The sequence below is a fragment of the Passer domesticus genome, chromosome 23 (genome assembly GCF_036417665.1).
Source record: "Passer domesticus isolate bPasDom1 chromosome 23, bPasDom1.hap1, whole genome shotgun sequence".
Lineage (NCBI taxonomy): Eukaryota > Metazoa > Chordata > Aves > Passeriformes > Passeridae > Passer > Passer domesticus.
The window spans coordinates 1,043,236-1,051,141 of NC_087496.1; the positions used below are offsets into that span (position 1 = coordinate 1,043,236).

Genomic DNA, 7,906 nt, shown 5'->3' on the forward strand with positions numbered 1-7,906 from the left:
CAAGCCATTCCCCTTTGTCTCTGCCTAGAAGTATTCCTTGGCTGACAGGCAATCAGAGTCCAAAAGAGGCAGAACACAGGGAAGAGAACAATTCTCCAGAGTCAAAACAATTGCAGCATAGAAAGCATTTGCATTTCTGAGCTGTTGCAGTAACTGAGACAAAGGCACATCTCTCCTTGCTACAGCATTTGCAATATCTCATACTACAGAACAGCCCAAGATAACTAGGAATTCAATGGAATTTGCCCTAATTGCCTTTTCTCCCTACTCCTGCTTTTGAAGCTAGAAATCCCTACCTTCACCATTAGAATAGATAAAGATTTAACTGTAACTTTGGTGGATTTTTCCTCGATTCACTTAATGATGTGTGGGTTATTTTTATTATCATCATGAGCATTGCAGGAGTATCTCAAATCCTAGTCATACCCAGCAGAACCAGCTGTTGTACAGAGAAACAGTAAAAGGCTTCACCCCAGGAAGTTTCTGTGATCAGACTTGCTGAATCCTCCTTGTGTCCCACACACGTATACACAGCTAGTTCCTGCAAGTGGAAAGGGTTTTACACTCACAGACATCTCCACTCTCTGGAAGTAAAGACATTGCATAAAAATAAATAATAAATTAATAAATAAAACCAATATAATAAAGCCAGTTCATACAAAATTAAGCTCCCCGAAGCCATCAAGCTGGAAAACAGACCCAGATATTTGCTCATTGAGAATGGAAAGAGGTCTAGGTCCATTAAAACTGGTGAAAACTTCCTAGAGGATAATGCCAGTTAATTGTTAGACAGTCTTGCACACTTCTTAAAAATTGTCTCACTTAGATGACACAATTCAGACCTAAACTGGACACTGCACAGCACAGTGATGAAAAACAAAAAAACCCAACCAAAAAACCCCAAATAAATCCCCCAAAGCTGTGCTTCCATCTAGGGCTCTCAGATATATGGGAATATTTTGTTGTTGTTGCTGTTGTTTCTCCTTCCAGGAGATTTTATCCAAGCAGAACTTGGACAAAAGACCACACACACTTTTCTGGGTTTCTGGGTATTCTGCAGCAGCTCCGATCAGGCAGTTCTGCATTCAGGACTCCTGAACGTATCCATTGGGTATGTGAAGCTCATTCCTACAGCACCAGCAGAGCAAGACTAAGGCTTGCAGGAACTCGGGAGGCATTAAGCATGCAGCTCACAGCCCACCCATGCAGAGTGACTCATGGTGCTCAGAATGTGCTGCACAGAATACCTGAGCAGAAAAGTGGCAGTTCTGCATCTTGCTGGCAAGACAAACACTGTTCTTGTCACAGGGACTTGGACAAAGACTGAAAATCACAAACCAAAGACCTTAGGTGTGCAGGAGTTGGAGACACTCTATTGTAGGGCTCCAGCTCTATCTAGAGGTTGGTTTAGACAGTTCAAGAATTTAGAAATATGCTGCAGGGATTCCCTGCATTCTACCCAGTGGCAACTCCTTTGGTTCTCTCCTACCTAGATCCATGTTTGAGCAGCCCCTCCAGTGCAATTCAGCAGGAGCTGTGGGCATACATATTTCACACCCTTGCCAGCCCCACTGCCCTGATTCCCCAGCTCAGGGGATGTTTCAAGGCACCTCTATTCACACCTTCCCCAATTCTCCCCTGTGTGATGGGTCAGCACCCTGAAGAGCTGCTACTTATCCATGTCCATGGTAATTTCCTAGAGACAGATTTCAATTTTAATGATGTCAGTCATTTTTGCTTGGCACAGGATTCACAGAACTCATTTTGTGTTTTCCTCCTTCCTCTCTGAGGCACTGCAGAACCTTCACACAAACGCCTCCGGTCAGTGGGCTCATCTCTGGGGTGGAGACAAGTACTGAACTTCCAGGTAAGGAAACAAGCTTTAAAAGGCAATTTGTGCTCCTTCATGGGAAGCAACATGAGGACAAAAGTCTGTTTCTTCCTCCTCTCTCATCAGTAAATAAGTTTATTCCTCAATATAAGAAAGAATAAGTGTAACAAGAAGGAGCAAAGGGAAGAGAGATCTCTCTGAAATGCGTAAAAGAATTCCAGTAATCGAACAGCTCATATTTTGGCACACTGAGTTATTAAATTTTGAGAACCGATGAAATGTCTCTCTAGACATAGCACTGCAGCCTAAGTGCCAGGATAAATACCAGAGCTTAGGCAGCCTGATTTTCCACACAGATACATTGTCCATGGGCTCAGACAAGTCTACAGCTGCTGCTGGTGGAGAAAATTTTGAGGAAAAAGCCTCAAAAGGAGAAGGTGGCTCTGAAGCCATTGAACATCTGTACAATGTTCAATAACTGTGGCTAAATCATTTAATTAGAGCCTGTACCTCAATATTCATGCAAATTCTTCCACTACCTACTGATTTTACTGAAGTCTTAGAAATCTCTCCCACACCATCCCCTCCTCCAGTTTCTGCAACCTGCTGCATTTCCACCTCTTTTCTGTTCCAACAGGAACTGATGGGAACCACTCCCACAAGCCAAATTTGGCACAGTGCATCACTACCTAAGTATATACTTGGCTTTTCACTTGCAACCTGAAATGTGCCATACATCTGACTAGACTGCAAATTTAATATTTAACAATGAAACAAAATTAGTTTAACCCTCCAAATAGCTGGGAGCATTGCTGTTAATAACTAATAATCATCCCTTGCACATACATAGCATCTCTCATTCAAAGGTCTCAAAGCACTTAATAAGCAACAATTAATTAACCCTGTAACATCACACTGCTGTAATTAAATCATCTGTATAAGGAATAATTGCACCACTGGTGATTCCAGTTCCAGTAATTTCATCAAAATGCAGCAGATATGTCACAGCTGTTGTAGTGCAATGCAACAAATGGTGGCAGCCCAAGAAAGAGCCTAAAAAGTTCTGTATGAGGCCCTGGAGAGGGATTAAGGAAAGGAGAATATATATAGGTAACTCATAATATTATGCGGCAGCAAGGTTTAATACTTCTCTTTTATAGTTCCATTAATCACTGGTATAATTCTGTTCATCATGTCCACATTAGGTTAAAAGTACCCTGTAGAATCCCCACAGGAGCCCTAATCTCCAATTCCCACAGAAACAGTCAAGTCAAGACTTCCAGCCTCTGCAACAGAGTTTACGGATCAGTTGGATAATATTGCCTGAAAAAGGCAAATGAGTTTGTGTGTCCAGCTGATGCTTAAAACACCTTTGAGACTTACAGGCTAAAAACAGAAGAGCAGTAAGTGCTAATATCTCAGACTTCAGGATATTACATTTGCATTCAGGGAACAACAGCCATTGTCACAGACCCTTAATGTCTAAGTGTTTATGGCATAGTTTCAAAAGGCCAGTTTGGGAATAATTTCTGTTTCACTATCAGTTTGGATGAAGCTGTCACCCATCTCTTTCTAGTGCTGCACTAGCTTCTTTCCTACCCTTTTGTACCTCCTTTTCAGAAATAGCTGTCCTATCTTCATGTACAATTATAATATTTTAGTCCAAGACAAAGAAAAATGGAATTTGTTCCTTTAGAGGGCTTTCCTTTGCACACAATGCTTTAAGGCATCTGCCTAGATTTATATAATCTTACAGATTAAAGATGGAACAATACTAATAACAATATTAATGGTGAGACTTGCCCTTTTTTCCCAGCAGCTCTCAAAGCAATGCAGTGTTCTTCGTCATTAATTAAGTCTTACACCATTGCCAGTGTCTCTGTAAATGGGAAATCTCAAGCACACAGTGTTTGAAAGCACTTTTGGGTTTCACAGGAGTTAGTAACACATTTAGGAACAGAGTCCAAATATCCAGACAATTGCAGCAAGGCCTATTTTCTCTTTATTCCTCTCGACTATACCATTAAACTGTGTTTCTAGTGTGCTGATTTATAAGAAGCAGGTGTACTTCATGGCTTGCTGCTCTCCTTTTCCTTCCAAGCCCACAGACCATCAGACTGGATCAATCCCCACCACTGCACTCCACAGCAGTGCTTTAAATGCTACACCTTGCAAGGTCATACCCAAGGTTTCACAGGTTGCTAGACCACAGACTGCCGAGACTGAGTTACCTGCTATTGTCAGGCAAAAATCACACAGCAATTAAGGACTAAAATTTTACCAAGTGTAACTTACTGCATTTTATTGAAGGCAGAAACTCCAGACCAACTTAAATCAGTCAAAGCTATGGTAGCAAGACTGGAAGAAAACCTTAAGCATGTATAAAACCATCAAGATCTGGAGTTTCATCATGATAAAATGAGAAATATCCTGCTTCAACATTTATGCCAAACTTTGGAAGAGACCTGAAGCAGAACTGGGGTGAGATTTTTCCCCATACACTCATTTTATTGCTTAAACAAAGGAGAATCAGGTTATTTCCATCAAAGGCCAGTCTTCTGCTATACAAAGAGCAGAGTTCTGGAAGTGCTTGGACCTGAAAGACAACACTGTCAGAGTGACAATGTGGCAGCCAGTCAGCAATAAAAGTGTTAACCAAAGTCTGGGCTTGTATTGCCCCAAATTGCTGCAAAAGCCCCAGGAAAGAATTTACTTCTCAGCTCAGAAGGCTAAGGATGCCCCTGCTGTAACTTCAGCTGTAGAGGCAACCACCGCTTGGAACCTTCAGCTTTGTTTCATACCCCAATTCCTCCTGAATAAGAAACTAATGAATGGCATGAAAGGTGCTGTTAATTAAGAGCTTCTAAGATGCCAGACCTTCTCCATGCTCAGGCTCAAGTCAGCAGTTCTGCAGGATTTGGTTCAGGCTGCACACCAGCCCATGGCCCCTGGCAGCAGCAGTCAGATATCTGGGAAGACGTTCAGCCAGTATTTAACCGGCTGTTAAGAGAAGTCCACATCTTGTTTAAATTTCTCAGACTGCTTGCTCCTGCTAAGAAACATTTGACATGACAGAGCTCTAAGGTTGTGGTTTTTGTCTAGAGGACCAAGCCAGTGCTAAAAACATGCAAGGAGCACTCCAGGTTGATGAAATCAAAGAAAATGTAGTTATTCTACATCAACAAAAGTAGTGCTATGGAGAAACAGGCCCCAGATTCCCAGGTTCCAACAGAATTCCTACCACAAAGAGCCTGTCTTACAAAAGGCTGTGGGTCTCTTGCAAATTAAGAGGCACTGCCCATGTTTGACATTAAGGCCTGTTTGATACATAAAAACCCCATCATACTGGAGGAGCAGAATGCTCTGTTTTACAGAGCTAAAGCTTTCATTATTCATTTCTGCCTTCATACAAATGAGGCAAGCAAATCCCATACAAATCAAAATCCATTTCCTTGCTGTTATGGTACATAGGACAGATAAGCTCATCAAAACTAGGAAAAAAGGGAGAAAACGAGACGAATTCACAGCATGTTGGTCACATCTCCCAGGCTCCTAGTTGCCAAAAAATTAAGCAACAGAATCTACTTGTTATTGCCAACTTTCTAATATCCTCAGATGGAATAACTTCACCCTTACAAATTGCCTTTTATATGAAAACTTTGAGGCAAGAATCTCCTTATTTCATGTAAAGTACCTGATGCTTCAGCAGTGACTGAGAGCTGTCAGCAAGCACTGCCCTTACCTTGGCTGCATCCTTCACCTACACACCTAACTGGGAATTACAGCTTAAAAAATGAAAAAAAAAGATCTAAAAGAACTCAAGCAATGAAGGTGGGTAACTGTTCTGCAGTGTTTGGTTTGTTCTCATGACAATTAAAAAAGGTTTCTTCAGTCCTCCATGGCTGGCTGTAGAGACCAGATATTAAATTAAACACACAGTGTGGGATACCCTCATCTCTTCTCATTTTGCTCCAAGTCTGTGCACAGTATAGAGAACTTGCTTTGCAAGGAATGGTCTTGTTTAAATGGCTTGATAAATTGGATTCCTTTGATGCTGTTTGCTCTTGCCTTCCCTAATCTCTCCTAATCATAATGATTTTTTTTGTCTGCAATGCATCTGACATACTTCCACATTCCCCCCCATCCTGCTGTTCCTTTCTATCTATATTCTGTGTGAAGTATCTGTGTTTTTCTGCCTTTTCTTAAAAAAAAAAAAAAAAATTAGGATCCTTGGGCAAATAAGAAGAGGTTTTGATTCTCACCAGCCAGTGAATGCTGGAAACCACATGCTCAGATTTTTCCCCTTCAACCAGTCCAGACATCAACCTTTTTCAGTCCCAAGATACTGTGAGTCTACATGGAATTTGTTGAACTGTTTGAACAGGACTCTGACAGAGACCTACAAAATGCAAGCAGATGCAATTCTTAATCACTTCAGCAAAAGATGAATTTGGCAATTAAAGAAGCAACTTTGACACAGGGACAGAAGGAAAATAACTGGCTTTAAACAGTGGCAGGTGCATCACTTCAGATAAATTATACACTATCTATCCCAAATGCCTGAAGCAGAAGGATAGCCCAGGGATTAGGGTTTTAATAGAGAATTTAGAATTAGGGATTACAGTCCCTGCTCCACTCCAGCCAACCTCTGCAGCTTTGGGCATTTACAAAACAGAGTTAACAATTTTCCTCCTCTCTCAGCAATATTAAGAAAGCAGAAATGCCGAATATTTTCAGGCTGTTAAGGCTAAATACAACTTAGAGTAAATAATTCTGGGATGGGATCTGCTGTAGTTTTTCACAGACCTAAAGAGACCCTGACCTGAGCAGGGAAGCACTTCTACTCATGTGAAAATTCTGGCATAATCCAAGAGAGAAGAGCAAAGCCTGTTCACAGCTCCATCTCAGCAATCAGATTAGTTTCTACTGGATACCAGAATGGTTTGGGTTGGAAGGGACCTTAAAGCTCACTCAGTTCCACCCCCTGCCATGGGCAAGGACACCTTCCACTAGGCTAGGTTGTTCCAAGCCCCATCCAACCTGGCATCCTGGCCTTGAGAGTTACTTCTCTTTGTGTGTCTGTGTCTTTTTGTTTGTGGTTGGTTGTGGGGTTTTTTTCCCTGTTTTTTTTTTTTTTTTTTTTTTTTTTTTTTTTTTTTTTTTTTTTTAATTTTTATTCTTGTTTGGTTGGTTGGGTTTTTTGGCTTGGTTTCTTTTTTTACCTTTTTTTTTGTTTTGTTTTGTTTTGGTTTTTTTTGTTGTTTGTTTGTTTGTTTGTTTGAGACTCACATAGTGGTGCAACACCTTCCATAAAGCCAAGGAAAGAGCTGCTGGGTGAACGCAAACCTCTTCCAGGACATGTAAGTGCTAATGGGGATTAAAGTACAAGTGAAAACAGCATTTCAGCCCAAATATATTTGTGAGGTTTTCCCTTTTTGACACAGAATATAGCAACAAAATAGGAGAGGGACTCAAGTCTGAATAAAAACAAAATAACACCAAAGACTTCAGGACAGTTGTTATTTTTGTTCAGACCTTAATTATTTTCCATTTCTTGCCACTTCCACTCTTCCCTGTAGATCAGGTGAGGTAATAGAAAGGCAGCTCTTACATCAAGAAAGGAACTTCTTTCCTTCTTTCTGGCAAACTCCACTAGGAAACCATTTGCAGACGTTTCACCTCCAGATTCAAGAGCCAGGCCTGCTGCAGACTCTGCACCCTTCTGTATCAGTAATGCCCCAGTCTTCACTCCATGCTTTCAGTGTCTTGTGACCAAGTGAGGTTTCTATCTGCCCTGAGAACATGGCTACCTGGACATACCTGTCTTTGGGATAGCCATCCAGCTGAGTTCAGCAGGACCCAGATAGCTCCACTGGTGGTGTGGCTTGTGCTGTGACTACAAGGCAGTGAAGGATAATCAGGTAACTGGAAATATAATGTGTGGAAGTAATACTGGAAGATTTGGGAAAAGCAGTACAGAATCCTTGACAAAACTTAGGAAAAAATTAACAGTCAAGAGTCCTAATTCCCCTTGTGTGTGTCAATGCTTCCTAACTAATTGCTTCAGAAGCAGTG

At 41.3% G+C, this 7,906-nt stretch overlaps 1 long non-coding RNA gene across 1 annotated transcript in view; it reads left to right on the top strand.

Moving 5' to 3' along the window:
- LOC135285401 (uncharacterized) overlaps nt 1-7,906 on the top strand; it is a 32,110-nt gene that overhangs the window by 17,662 nt on the left and 6,542 nt on the right. Inside the window, exon 2 of the long non-coding RNA XR_010350254.1 lies at nt 1,800-1,867. This is a non-coding gene — a long non-coding RNA (uncharacterized LOC135285401). The remainder of the gene's footprint in view (nt 1-1,799; nt 1,868-7,906) is intronic.